Genomic DNA, 14,538 nt, shown 5'->3' on the forward strand with positions numbered 1-14,538 from the left:
AATCTTTACAAGACTTTTTAACATGAAAATGTATTCGAGGATTTTCACTTCAGCTTTAAATATGCGAAATAAAGATAAATGAGCATTTAATGAATGCATAAATAAGTAAATACATAAATACATAGATATTAAAATGTAAATAAGTATGCGAACAAGACGGTTAGCAAATTAATAAATAAAAAGTGTATCTGTTCATACAGGTCGTAATTAAAATTTGTCTTAAAGATTTTATTCTTTATGATAGGCTCATCCATATACAAATAATAAAAACCATTAAATGAGCCGCGCCATGAGAAAACCAACCTAGTGCGTTTGCGACCAGCATTGATCCAGACCAGCCTGCGCATCTGCGCAGTCTGGTCAGAATCCACGCTGTTCGCTTTCAAAGCCTATTGCAATTAGAGGAACTGTTAGCTGGTCGCAAACCCACTACGTTGGTTTTCTCATGACGCGGCTCAAATATACATAAACATAAAATGTGCATGGCCATTCTATGATTAGAATTACAAAAGACTTTCATCTTTACTAAAATAAAACATTCATAAAAAACATATATATCACAAATAAACTATAATTAATTAAATTGATTTAAATGACTCTGATATTGTTTTTTTTATCAAACATCGCTACCATTAAAATATTGACATCACATAATATTCCAATGAAGCGCAAGTAAACACCGATTAACATACAAGACGCTCTCCGAACTATGAAGATACCCATTGGGATTGACCAGGTGTCGAAACTCTAGCTTATTTACAACACTACTTACAATGTTAGAATATATAACTGATTAGTAAATGTTAGTTGCTGTGTTACTAGTTCAATTAACAAAAAAAGCAATATATGTAAAACTGACAAATAGAAACTAACGATAGCATTGTTATTATTAAAAACATATAAGTCGTTAAGTAACTTTGTCATTCATACCGTCTGGGTGTAATGTTTTAGGTTAGGTATGATGAATCGATTTCAAGTTATTTGTCTAATGAATGAAAATAATCGTTAACTCATGACTCCACCATGGCACGAATACATAGCGGTAGAACGATCAAAACCTGAAGTTTTAGATCGGATAATGTTCTGTCATAACAAAGTTGCAAACAAGACAGATTGGAAATAGATGAATTCCGAAGCTACCCGCTGTTTTAAAACTTGCCTTTTGTTTCAGGTTGTTGATATATCCCAATATTTATCAAATGCAAATGTAAAACTAGAAATTATATTGAAATCAAAAGAAATAGAGCAGTTTTTAGATACTTTTATATTAAAGGAAGGTAATTACAAAATTTCATAAAAGTATACATTTTCAATAGGGAAATAACTATATGTGATGGGTCTTTTTGTTCCTGAAACAATTCTGTAACAGAATATATAAAAAACCAAAAGTTCTTAAAATGTTATTCTAATATGACTAACATAGAGGATATTTGTTTGTTTGCAGTGTGATATACCGATAAGGGAGACAATTGAATATTTTCACGAAGGCGGAGCCCGAGTGAAAATATCAGAATTGTCTCCCTTATCGGTGAAGATATATTTCGATATCACACTGCAAACAAACAAATTTTCTTTTTATTTTATGCTAATTGGTGAAGATGAACGAATTTTCTGTTTATTACATGCTTACATGTTCAAATAAGACCAATACTTCATGATGATATTAAGATTTATTTAGGCTACCGTGTTACATATGATGCATCCACTAAATTACCATGGACGCTCAGGCACATTAATAACGAATATTGGTGATTAGGTCCGTTAAATCAATACGACGCCATTTTGTTTTGAAATCAAAAACTACATTTAAAATATTTTGTTAAAAAATGCACAATCCGCGGCCAACAGACAGAAGTTAAGTAAGCATATTTATATCTTTTCGGTCAATGCCGTCAGTTCGTTGAATAACCGGAAGCTTGCTTTGTTTACAAACGCTGAAGGTCAGATTAAAAAACAACACGAAAAGCGTAAACAACTGGGGAATATCCAAAAGTCCTTGGAAAATCAAGCTGCAGTATTAAATATCATCATGGATTTAATGGAAATATTGGTCTAGGAGCTGTATAGTATAACGAATAGGGATGGAATTTGGAACACAACTGGCTGGGTGGGGAAGAATTTCGACGAAAATACTGGCATATTACGTAAGGTTGAGTTGATGTCTTGTGTTAATAAACTAAAACAACAACCAACTAAATGTGCTGTCGCCAGTAAAATCTACCATACGATAGTGAGGAACCGATGAAAAGTGGAGGAAATACGTATCTATACTATAGCTACTACGGCAAGGCCAAGCAACCAAGGTAACATTTCTAGAGCATTAGATCTACTGTTATTTCTTTTGCAAAGTTTATTATAGCTAGCTTGTCCTATATAGGATTATCTAGCTGTACATGTCTCCTGATGGCTTGAATGTTATGATAATAATAGGGTACCAGCAATTATAAAGGCAACAAAGGGAGTTAATTATAGAATATATTTCAAGAGAGATAATTTTATCTAAAAAAAAAGAAGTTCGGCTCTGTGAATGATATAGAGAAATATCTCACTGATATTTTTCAGTATTTCACCAGTTAGCATAAAACAAAATGCTTTAATCATCACAACGATGTTATGTTGACGTCACGTCAACGTGATATTTAGCGCCATGTACGCATCAAGAAATAGCGCTATCAAATTTCATGAAATATTTTACTTAATAACATGTTTTAAAGGAATGTCACACTGCACATATGTTTTTATTAATTTAAACACATACTGAATTAGTTGTTCGCTTTGCTGAATAATTCGCAATAATTTTCGCTCGAACTGAATTCTGCCGCAAGACGTATTACCGTTTCCGGTCCTGGCGTGTTTTAACAAATACCTACTATTGGCGCCATGCTTGCGCGAAGAAACAGTTCCATCATATTTGATATAAATTTTACAATAAAGAACATATTAGAGTCGAAATAATTTATAGGAAAACAGTGCTTTATTACTATTTATACACTCGGGCGGTTATAAGTCGTCCGAAATTATTACGCCCGACATATAACCGCCCATCGTGTATAAATAGTGATAAAGCACTGTTTTGCTATAAGTTATTTCTTAACTCAAATGTGATTGACCACTTCAAACAGTAAGGAATATTACAAATGTGTTCTTTGAAGTACACTCAATTTGTTTGAACCAAAGTGTGAAAATAGCTTAAAATTATTTAACAATTCTAGGGTGCCAGCTATGGTGAAAACCAGTAATTGGGTGTCTATATAAGCAGAATCCTGACATTTATGCGGCGTATGAAGCACTGCCACCAGGAAAAAGACTGGTTGAGAAACGCTGCCACCGTAATAGTCGGAGTAAGAACCGCTGTCACTGGATTAGGCGGACGTAAACATTGCTAATTTACTTCTTGTTACAAAGTTCTACAAAGAATGATTCACTGTACTTTTGTGGTTAATGAACTTTCGAACTTTGCTTCAAATGCCTTCGCGATACAACTATTCTGAAACTATTCATAAATGGAACTGATGAAATATGCGTTTTGCATAAATAATGGACGGTAATAAGTTAGAGATAGAGTTACTTCAAACAATTGTGTTTTGTTTCACGCGAAAGCACATTCGTTCAAATCAATATCCCTGCATCACTTCATTTAAGGGGACGCATACTTTGAAATTAGAAAAAAGTGGGTGGGGTATTATAAAATTTACCTGCAAAAAAGTACAAGGTTTTGGTAAATGAAATGAATACTGTTTCAACTGTTATAAGTACACAAAGGATTGCTCACTAAAATAAAAATGAGAAAAACTGAAATAAGAAAGTTATTGTTGAATTACATAAGACTTCTTGTGTACATTCAAAGTCAACAATTAAGACTTTTTGGTGCGAAAATAATAGTGCTTCACTTTGTCCAAACATTTATCAATGTCCTACAGATTCTAATTTAAAGAAAGAATGTGAAATAAGTTCACTGTCTTGCTTTTCATTTCGCATATGTGAGCTAAAACTCATTATTTAGTTTGTTTACAAAGTAGTGCATAAGAAAAGATACGGTGGTCAAGGAATGCCACATTCTAAAACTATAAGAGTATATTCCCCTTAATACATTAAACATTTATCGTTACAGAAGTCTAGTGGCTTACAATAAAGGCCTAGAAATGTTGCCATTATTAATTTTTAACTTGGTATTCATGAACTACAATGCACTTAAATATCAAAACACATTCAACAAACTTTTGAAAATGTATTGTCTTAAAAATCCCTAAAATAAGGTATGAAATTTGGTTGAGAGGTCCAATCAATGTGTATATGTGGAAAAGCAACATTCTAATCTTGTTCACAAAAGTTACTAATACACAGCTGGAATGTCAATGATCAAAACTGGACGAATATACAGTTATCCTCACTTTAATGTCATTTATAATTTGTCCTTGAATTCTCCACCATACTTTTCATAACTCTGTTTGCACGAGTTGCACGAGAATGCTGTCATTCACGTAAAAAACGGGGTCAAATAAGTTGTAAATGCAATATCATCTAAACGTAATTAATGGATTATGCAGTTCAAGATAAACTTTATCTCATAACGTAACGAACATGTATAATGTTGTAACAACAACTTTACTTACACTGATTTAAGTAGCAGTCGGTTTATAAGTGACTTTATTGATTCATTTTGTGTTTTGTTATTGTTGTCAAAAGTATAACGGAAGTGCCTCACAACTGAAGCGGAAACCAGTTTGATGCGCAAAGTAGTCACTGTAAGTAATATTTTTTGACAAATGTCCACAGAAATTAATAATTTTCTCATATTAAAGACGAATATCTGAATAGGATTCATTATTTGATAAGAAATTATAATCATCGACATGTTTTTTTAAAAATCGTACACGTGCTGACACCTAAGTTGTCTCCCGTTGTTTATTAGAGTTACCTTTCGTCAGGCGCAGTAATACATTTGCAGTGAATCGCCGAGAAGTCGTGGGAAAATTAAAAACCATGTAAACAAAGTAAAATTAACCACCTTTTCAAGATGAATTTCAAGTGATCGACATTATGCATTTAACCCGCCTGACCTGTGTAGCATCTTAGATATCTTTTCTAAGGTATTCATTGTGTAGAATGTCATGTTATGCCCTTGCAATGCTAATCCCACTCTGACTTTTTTGTTTACATTTTTTATCAATGAGAAATATGGCGTCCATCCCGAGATTAACAGACGTGGCGTTAAATTTTTACATGTTTAAGCAAACCTGGTGTGTTAGAAAGAAAATCTCATCCCTTCAACATTATTTGGAACACTGTTATTGTAAAAAACCTGTATTTTCCTTATACAAAAGCTTAATATTTTGTGTTGAATGTACTTTCACAAAGACCTCTGTTTTCCTATTACATTCATAGTACCACATCCTTATCCACAAAATACTGAATATTACAGGTGTCCATCAGTATTATATCAGTTTAGGAATATGTTTTTTATTTTCCCACCATCGATTTCTTGAATATGCACCCCTTCCGCATTGCTGTATGAACTGTGAATGTAGCAATATGCGTCCCCTTAACGCATGCCGGCATACCTTTGTATTGTAAATCCGTATATCAAATATTATGATGAATATTTGATCATCTTGAAATTGGATGCTAACGCTGCACCTTCAGGAACCACAGCACAAGATCGGAAGCAAAAGACCACGTGTGTACATATCTTACCCATTCTATATGAATATGATATTGGGACTTGCGCTGATGTATGTGCGTACATCCTATTTAAAACGGCCTGTTGTTTTTGACCGTTCCTGACCATGTTTCAATATCTATATATTATATATTATTATACTTAGCAGTAATTAAATCCTATTTTGTACTATGACAGGGTTTCATAAATAGTTCAAACAAAAATATACTAAGAATGATCATGAAAGTGAGAGCCTCACGACCTTTTAATGATTATGATTTTATTTTTCTATTCATTTAAAAACTTTTTTACGATCACATGTTTGACGTCGCAGAAGGGAAATAAAGCCATTACATAATAGCGTAATAAAGCTTTGACGTTAGCGTCATTTTCTATACTTACGTATGAAAAAAATCTACTTATTCTGTTATCAAACAATAACAACAGTAACACAAGACAAATGGTTTATCGCGGCCAGAAATTTGTACAAACCGGACAGAAGTTGCGAAATTGTCAATTGTGCAGGAAAGAAGCGTTTACCATAATGTCCAGTACTGGACAGGTATAGTGACCATGCACGGACACATCCAATTTTCTCAGAGGGGGTCCGATCCCCTGCACCCCCCCCCCCCCCACCCTGGAAATTTTGAAATATAGAACTTCATTTTTTGCATTCTGGGACAGTTTTATGGACTAACCTGTTAAATTTGAGAAAATGATAAAATCAAGCTTTCTTGAAGGTAAAATTCTTAGTTTCTTTTAGATAAATAATATGAATTATGTCGGGGTCGTATGTAGCAGCAGCCGCATATACTTTACATGCAGTCCTAGTGTTGCCTTTTTCAAAAAACATTTTCTTTCCTTCTTGTCTTCTTTCCTTTTTTAAAGATTTTCCAGAGTGGGTCCGGACCCCCGGCCCCCCCCCCCCCTCTGGATCCGCGCATGGTGACATATCATGCTTTCTGTTTATGCAGGTAAACTTGTGTTTGGTTAAATTTCAACAGAGCACAATTGTCTGAACAGTGTACAAACTCATTACTGTTTTTTCAGGCAAGGGTGGAAAAAAGTGGTAGACAATGAAAGAAGTAACATTTTTATAAAAAAAATAAACAATGAGACAAACATTTCCAACATCTTTGGACGGTTCAAAAATCCCATGTTTAACATACTATAAAGCTGGAAACGCGTGAAAATGTTCCGAATGTAAATCGGGTGAAGTAAACGCTCTGTGTATAGAGTTAGATTATGCGTCTAGATTGATTAAACTGGGCGAGTCTACTTACTTATTACTTGAGGATGAAAACAAAACGTGTTTTTAGCTCATCTGAGTTATTGTCATCACTTGAGCGGTTGTCGGCGTCGGCGTCGGCGTCGGCGTCTGCGTCGGCGTTGCCTGGTTAAGTTTTATGTTTAGGTCAGCTTTTCTCCTAAACTATCAAAGCTATTGCTTTGAAACTTGGAATACTTGTTCACCATCATAAGCTGACCCTGTATAGCAAGAAACATAACTCCATCTTGCTTTTTGCAAGATTTATGGCCCCTTTTGTACTTAGAAAATATCAGATTTAATGGTTAAGTTTTATGTTTAGGTCAACTTTTCTCCTAAACTATCAAAGCTATTGCTTTGAAACTTGGAATACTTGTTCACCATCATAAGCAGACCCTGTACATCAAGAAATTTAACTCCATCTTGCTTTTTGCAAGATTTATTGCCCCTTTTGGACTTAGAAAATCAGTTTTCTTGGTTAAGTTTTATGTTTAGGTCAGCTTTTATCCTAAACTATCAAAGCTATTGCTTTAAAACTTGCAACACTTGTTCACCATCATAAGTTGACCCTGTATAGCAAGAAACATAACTCTGTCCTGCTTTTTGCAAGATTTATGGCCCCTTTTGGACTTAGAAAATATCAGATTTCTTGGTTAAGTTTTATGTTTAGGTCAAGTTTTTCTCTTAAACTATCAAAGCTATTGCTTTGAAACTTGCAACACTTGTTCACCATCATAAGCTGACCCTGTACAGCAAGCAACATAACTCCATCCTGCTTTTTGCAATAATTATTGCCCCTTTTGGACTTAGAAAATCATTTTCTTGGTTGAGTATTATGTTTAAGTCAACTTTTCTCATAAACTATCAAAGCTATTGCTTTAAAACTTGCAACAGTTTTTCACCATCATAAGTGGACACTGTACATCAAGAAACATAACTCTATCCTGCTTTTTGCAAGAATGATGGCCCTTTTTAGACTTAGAAAATCATGGGTAGGACAATATTTCTATTACACAAAAAAAATCAGATGAGCGTCAGCACCCGCAAGGCGGTGCTCTTGTTTTAAATGTTGCTCTTAAACAAGGGTGGCGGTTGAACTACTAAAAGTACAACAACAGTTAATTCACAACAAATTGTACGGTATGTTTTATAATCAGTAGAAGCTAGTCGTATTTACGCTTATGAGACCTGTTTCACCCACAAGTAAAGAATTCACAGGTCCATCATGAAATATTTTCCCCAGCGCGCATATACTTGTCCTATTCAATATGATCGCGGCCTCATCGGCCGCGATCAATAATTTGCAGCAAATATATATTTTTATCATATTCCAATAATAGTTACATATTTTACAATCAACAATTAGATTAGATAAACGTCAAAATATATACTGTGTTTCAAAATGATAATATATTATTACATGACTGTATTCTATTGTTTCTGTGATTGGCTGAAAACAGTTCAAAAAGTAATGAGTACATATCATATCAATTTATCTTGGGTTATAAATAGTACGATAATAAAAATAGATCGGAGTAGGTGCTTGGAAAACCAATATCAACCTGATTTGGTTTAAAAATAGATGTAATAAAACAATTATCGACTTTTTCATAGGTTGATATCGGGATTTATATCAACCTATGAAAAAGTCGATAATTGTATAATATCGCATCGATTTTTTTTAGGGTTGGGGGGGGGGGGGTTGGGGGAGTGGGGTTTGTTGTTGTTGTTGTTTTTTTTTCAGTGAGATTTTCAAAGGAAAAAAATAATATTAGTCGTTCTATGTCTGTAGTAACATTTCGCGGGAGTGACTGTTATAAAGGATTTCTTATATCATTGCATCTTGGACATTCCAAGAGAAAATGTATTTCATTCTCAACGGTATTTGTGTTACATTGTTTACATATCCTCGCATCATGTGTTCTCGACAGTCTTACTAAAACAGGTATATTTTTAAAACAAATAATATAAACTCATCTTTCAAATCAACATTTTATCAAAATTTTATCTCTTCCTGAGTAACAAACTTTATCAGTCACCTACTTTCCAATTTCAAGACACATCTGTCATATTTTCCCGAGGTTGGTTTAGATATTTTTTGTGAAAATGTACACTGCAAAATGTATATACTTTGGAAATATTTCCTGTTTTATGAAAATGAAATTTTACATTATTTTTAGAATATTTCTTAATTAAAACAACAGGTATGCACTAATTAAATGGTTGCCTAGCGACTTCTGGATTAATTGAAATAATGAAATAATTCCATAACAATTGCTATACATTTTTCATAACCTACGCATACCAATATCAAAAGGCTATAGCATGACCTTCATTCGAAAGGTAACAATTTTCTTCTGTAATATTTTCCTTATAGTCTTAGGAATTTTGCCAGAATAGAGCACAATTTTGTGCTCTCTGTTATCTCCTAAGTACTGTTATATTCTCAGCATGAATTGGCCATAACTAATTGCTGACCACTGCTGATGAAAGATAATACTACTTGATAAACTGCTCCTGGACCAGATGTATTATGCTGGTGCATGTGAGATTTCATTGTAGTATGTAGAAAATTTAGTCTTCAGTGAAATAATCAGTCACAATTAATTTTTTAGCATGTATATTTATTCAGAGAAACTTCAGAATTTTTTTTCAATAAAACACAAAATAAAATTTAAAATCATTAAATTTCAATTGCAGGGTCTATCACTGGTTTTGTTACAAACTATATTTATTAATATTTAATGTAACAAATGCTTGAACAACCCAAAATCTATTCTCTAATAGATGTTTTCAGTTACATGTACAGTCAAAATTGAAATTGAATTTAAGACAGTACATGCATACTTGTGATACTGTAAAAAGAGAAACAGGTGAAAATAATAACAGGATCTTCACAGAATAAGAAGTATTGTTACAAACTGACGAATTAAAGATTAACAAAAGCATTACGAAACGATTATTAATCTGACTGTTTTCAGTGAATTTGATTAAACAAATTTCTAAAACATAAATTTATATATCTTATCTACCGTTTTAGATAAATGGCATATTAGAAACGAGATAATCTATTGCAAAAGAGTGATTTAACACTATTTATACATTCGGGCGGTAATACGTATACGTCGTACAGCCCTCGTGAAGTTATTACACCCGACGCATAACCGCCCATCATGCATAAATAATTAAAACACTCTTTTGTTGTAAATCATTTCTTAAATAATATCAGAGAGAATATGTCACATTATCTTGAAAGGTCGACTTATGATCTTGAGAGATTGACTTATCATCCAAACAATAGAATCTGATGTAATATCTCAATTTTAACTTTGATTATCCAAGAGTAGGACATATTGCTTTTGCACTCACTGCAACTTGAACATCAGAAGTCAAGAGCTCGATTTGCCATATGCCTGATGGGCATGTTCTAATCTCTGGCCTGGCCTGGCCCGGCCCGGCCTGGCCTGGCCTGGCCCGATGAGCCCAATTTTCGACTGGGCCGGGCCAGGCCAGGCCAGGCCAGGCCAGATTTTATTGTACATAGAGAAATGAATGGCATGAAATCTAAATATACAATTACAATAGCAGGCAGTATTAACCTGCATTCTTTACTTGCTGCATGTCAAACAAAATGAGAAACCAGTCCCCTGGAGAATCATTAATTAGCCATCATTCATTTTATTTGAAATACAGATTTGCACTGAAGAAAATGGTGTAACTAAATGATAACTACCCATTTTTTCTGTGATCAAATTATTTAAAGTCATCTTTAACACTTGGTTTTAAAACTAATGGCTAATTTCATTGATAAGTTTACCTGCTGCAATATAACTGAATATTTGCATGCATCTCTTTGGGAATTGTAATTACAGGTTGTGTCCCTACTATCCTTAGCTGACCTTTTAACTGTTCAGTTGAACTTTTAATGTGTTTGGTTTAGTTAAGCTGATGTTCAATTTATGGAAGAGTAATAAAAATAATATTCATTGTGGGACCTCTAACTCATTGTCGGGATCCTGGAAAACCTGGGATGGGATCATGGGATGGGCTCGTGGGATGGGATGGGATGGGCTCAAGGACATGGGCTGAACCCATTTGACCCCAAAACTTTCTCAGATTCTAACAGGTTTCTTAAGGTGAAACAGTTCTCTACAGAATAAATGATATTTCTGGGAATTCATGCCATGGTGCCAATACAGATCTGGCTGAGGGTAACAAAAGGAGATAATGTTTTCTTGGCAAATAACAGTTATTACATTTTCCTATTATTGTTATCATTATTATTCCTAATAAGTTCTCTTGATCCAGTCAGTAGTACACTAAATAAAACAGTAATAATCTTAAAGTAATAAATTAAATGATGAAAAATAAAAAACACGTAGAATATCATTCTTGCATACATATTTATAAATGATATATAAATGAAATAACAATAGACTTACGTAGTAAAAAATATATCTGAATATAAAAATAATAAACAATTTGTAATAATGATGTTAGAATTATATATATGTCGCAGGGAGATGAATGACGAATTCAGCAGTTGACTTCTAACCCGAGTCAGAGAATGAACCTACACTGAGTTTCTGTAATAGTAATTTATTAGGAAATAAAAATCATTTTTGAGAGAAAATACGACGATGGAAATAATTCAATTCTCTGAACAAAAGAGGTTACTGAAAATAAAAAGTAAACATTAATTAACAAATTTCAATATAAAAAGATTATAAAAATGAATATAGATATATCAGACATATTACATGTATAATATACGAAAAAGGGGATTCTCTAACATTTGTCAATTTTGAATTTATTGAATATAGATAAAATAAATAAATTTTGATGTTAACATTCACACAAAGTGAACAATAAATGAATATATTTTGTTCCAAATAATTACTTTTTTTTTGCTTACTTATGATAAAAAATACTGTCCATTAATTCTTTATTACTTGCATCGGAACCGTAGAAGTACATTCTAACAAGGAAGAGGACTAAGTATTTGTATTTTTTATTCATTTCACTTCTTGGCAGTGAACATACTCACTCTGGGAATTGTAATTACAGGTTATATCCCTGTTATCCTTAGCTGACCTCTTAATTGATCAGTTGAACTTTTAATTAATGTTCCTTACTGTATATTTCTTTGACATTGGGCCCACGATCCCATGACCTTCAGCCCAGCCCATCCCATCCCATGAGCCCATCCCACGAGCCCATCCCAGGTTTTCCAGGCTGCCCTCATTGTCAGGGTGTTGGCATTTTAGATTATTGATATTTGTCTTGCACAAAAAATAATGGTGCATTGTGTTTATGTAATTTCTAAGTGATATATTTAAAGGGCCGACTTGGTTCTCCAGGCAACTTTTATCAGTTATCTGCCTACAGCTATAACATGGAAATTTAATGGCCATTACGGCCAGCATGAATTGCAAGAGAGCAATTAATTCGGTCAGTTTTCGGAATCAGGTGTGTGTTGTTATATGTTGAAATTTCACACCAAGCATGTATGCTGTATAAATATCTCTGAGAGACAACAAAAGTTGAACTCTGAATCTCAAAACATATTGACAAAAAACAAGACAAAAATACACAAATTTAAACTATTCAGCACTAACGTTATTATGATATTATGGTATTTGTGTCACACAAAAAAACATGAATTAATGCAACTTCTTATAACACAAAATAAACTACAATAGTGTATGTTTATTACTGTTTCCATGTCGTTATCCAGTCACATGCCCTATTTGATTAGGCTTATTATATTTCTAGAGTATATTATTATACATGCATGCATTGATATAAACTTTCCATGAAGTAAATCCATATCTTCGGGAATATTTAATATGTAATTTATTGTAAATATATTTATTGTAAATACATTTATTTTATATACATGTAAATTTATTTTATATCATTCTTTCTCCATCTGTTTATATATATGCGCAGACATTTACGGTTATGTAAATAAATTACTATCAGGCCTTTTCTTCATCATTTTGGGAATGCCACCAAAACCAGTGGAATTGGGATAATGTTATTTTGTGAATATTTTCAAATTTCAAAATCTATGTAAAAATATTTTTATGTGTAAAATATTAATAGATTGCATAATAAAGCATTTCAGTAATTGTTAAACAGTATAACTGTTCCTTTGGTAACCAAAATATACATAAAATTTATCAAAACTATTCTAAAACAGCAAAAAAAAATAAAGAAAGAAAAAAATGGTAATACTCACTTGGGAATAAAGACACGTTTTTTAACGCCGTTTTTCAACAGTATTTCAATCATGTAACGGCGGGCAGTTAACCTAACAAGTGTTACTGGATTCTGTACCGGTACAAACCTGTTCTCCGCAAGTAACTGCCAACTTTTCCACATGAATTATCAGAGGTGGAGGATGAATTATTTCAGACACAATGCCTTTTATCAAATCGTCACGGAGAACATACGCCCTGCCCGGGGATCGAACTGTCTACCCCGTGATCCGTAGACCAACGCTCTCCTTAGTTGTTTTATATTTATTTAAATTAATTACTATCATCACGTTCATCTCAGTCATGCACATAGATAGTATTGTACGGTGTCACCTCAAAACGGGAATGAAATGACCAATTTGAAATCACCGAGGGGGACGAAATGACCAAATTGGGGACGAGTTGACTGGGAGACGAGTTGACTAGGGGACGAGTTGACTGTAAATTCATAATTGTCTTATATTTATGTAAATAAATTACTAATATCACATTTTGTTTTGCATGCTCTAGTTACTTTGAAATACAAAAGATCTTAGTATGTGTTTCATAAAAAAAACTAACCCCCAAAGATGAAAACGATGAAAGATATATTTCAGAAAAACAGAAACTCAAGTACTAAGTAACGGCAGTTTTAGTTCCCAGACCCAGTGATTGTACTACAAATGATTCACAGTGATTGAACTGTAAATTATCGAATAACTGGTATATGTATCATTGCACATGACATTTGACTGAATATTTTTTCTGTATCCACTTACAGATATCACTGATTTATATTTAAAGACCTACTTTGGTTGTTCAGGGAATCTTTTGGACGATAACACCTGCTGGGCTGAGACCATAAAGTTGTCAATTTTTCTTGGTAGGAATTTCTGTGGTTAGTTCAGGTCATCTCAGGACATTAAAGCACTTTTTGGATTTTGCAGAAATTTTGTGAGAAAGAAACAAACGTAAATTAGTACTCTAGTTTTAAAGGGAATTGATTTCAGATTTTGGCTAAAATGATCTTTCTTTAAATTTTAAATCGAAGTTTGGTCATATATGTATATTATGAATGTAAGAATAAAACAACTATTTCTCTTGTGCTTCCGTAACAAATAATCTGTCAGTAACTTAGTTTTAAAGCCTTCTTTAGAAATATACCAATAATTTCCTGATATCTAAAACATTTTGAGTGCCTTTATTACAACAGTTTATAATTATAATAAATTCACTTTGTTCTGTATGTCATCATTTACAAGAGGATTATAATCCAAACCCTGACAGACAACCATATATGGGCCATAAATGGGGATAATGTGTAAACTGTAAAATGTGCCTGTCGGTGTCTGTCTGTATGTCTATCCATC

General features: G+C 33.1%; 1 long non-coding RNA gene across 1 annotated transcript; it reads left to right on the top strand.

Annotated features, from left to right (window-relative positions):
- The first annotated feature begins 1,828 nt into the window (after nt 1-1,828).
- On the top strand, nt 1,829-3,951 carry LOC128549678 (uncharacterized). Its single transcript, XR_008367853.1, has 2 exons — nt 1,829-2,303; nt 3,213-3,951. It is a non-coding gene; the product is annotated as an uncharacterized LOC128549678 (long non-coding RNA).
- Nucleotides 3,952-14,538: the final 10,587 nt, after the last annotated feature.

Source organism: Mercenaria mercenaria, chromosome 16 (genome assembly GCF_021730395.1).
Source record: "Mercenaria mercenaria strain notata chromosome 16, MADL_Memer_1, whole genome shotgun sequence".
Taxonomy (NCBI): domain Eukaryota; kingdom Metazoa; phylum Mollusca; class Bivalvia; order Venerida; family Veneridae; genus Mercenaria; species Mercenaria mercenaria.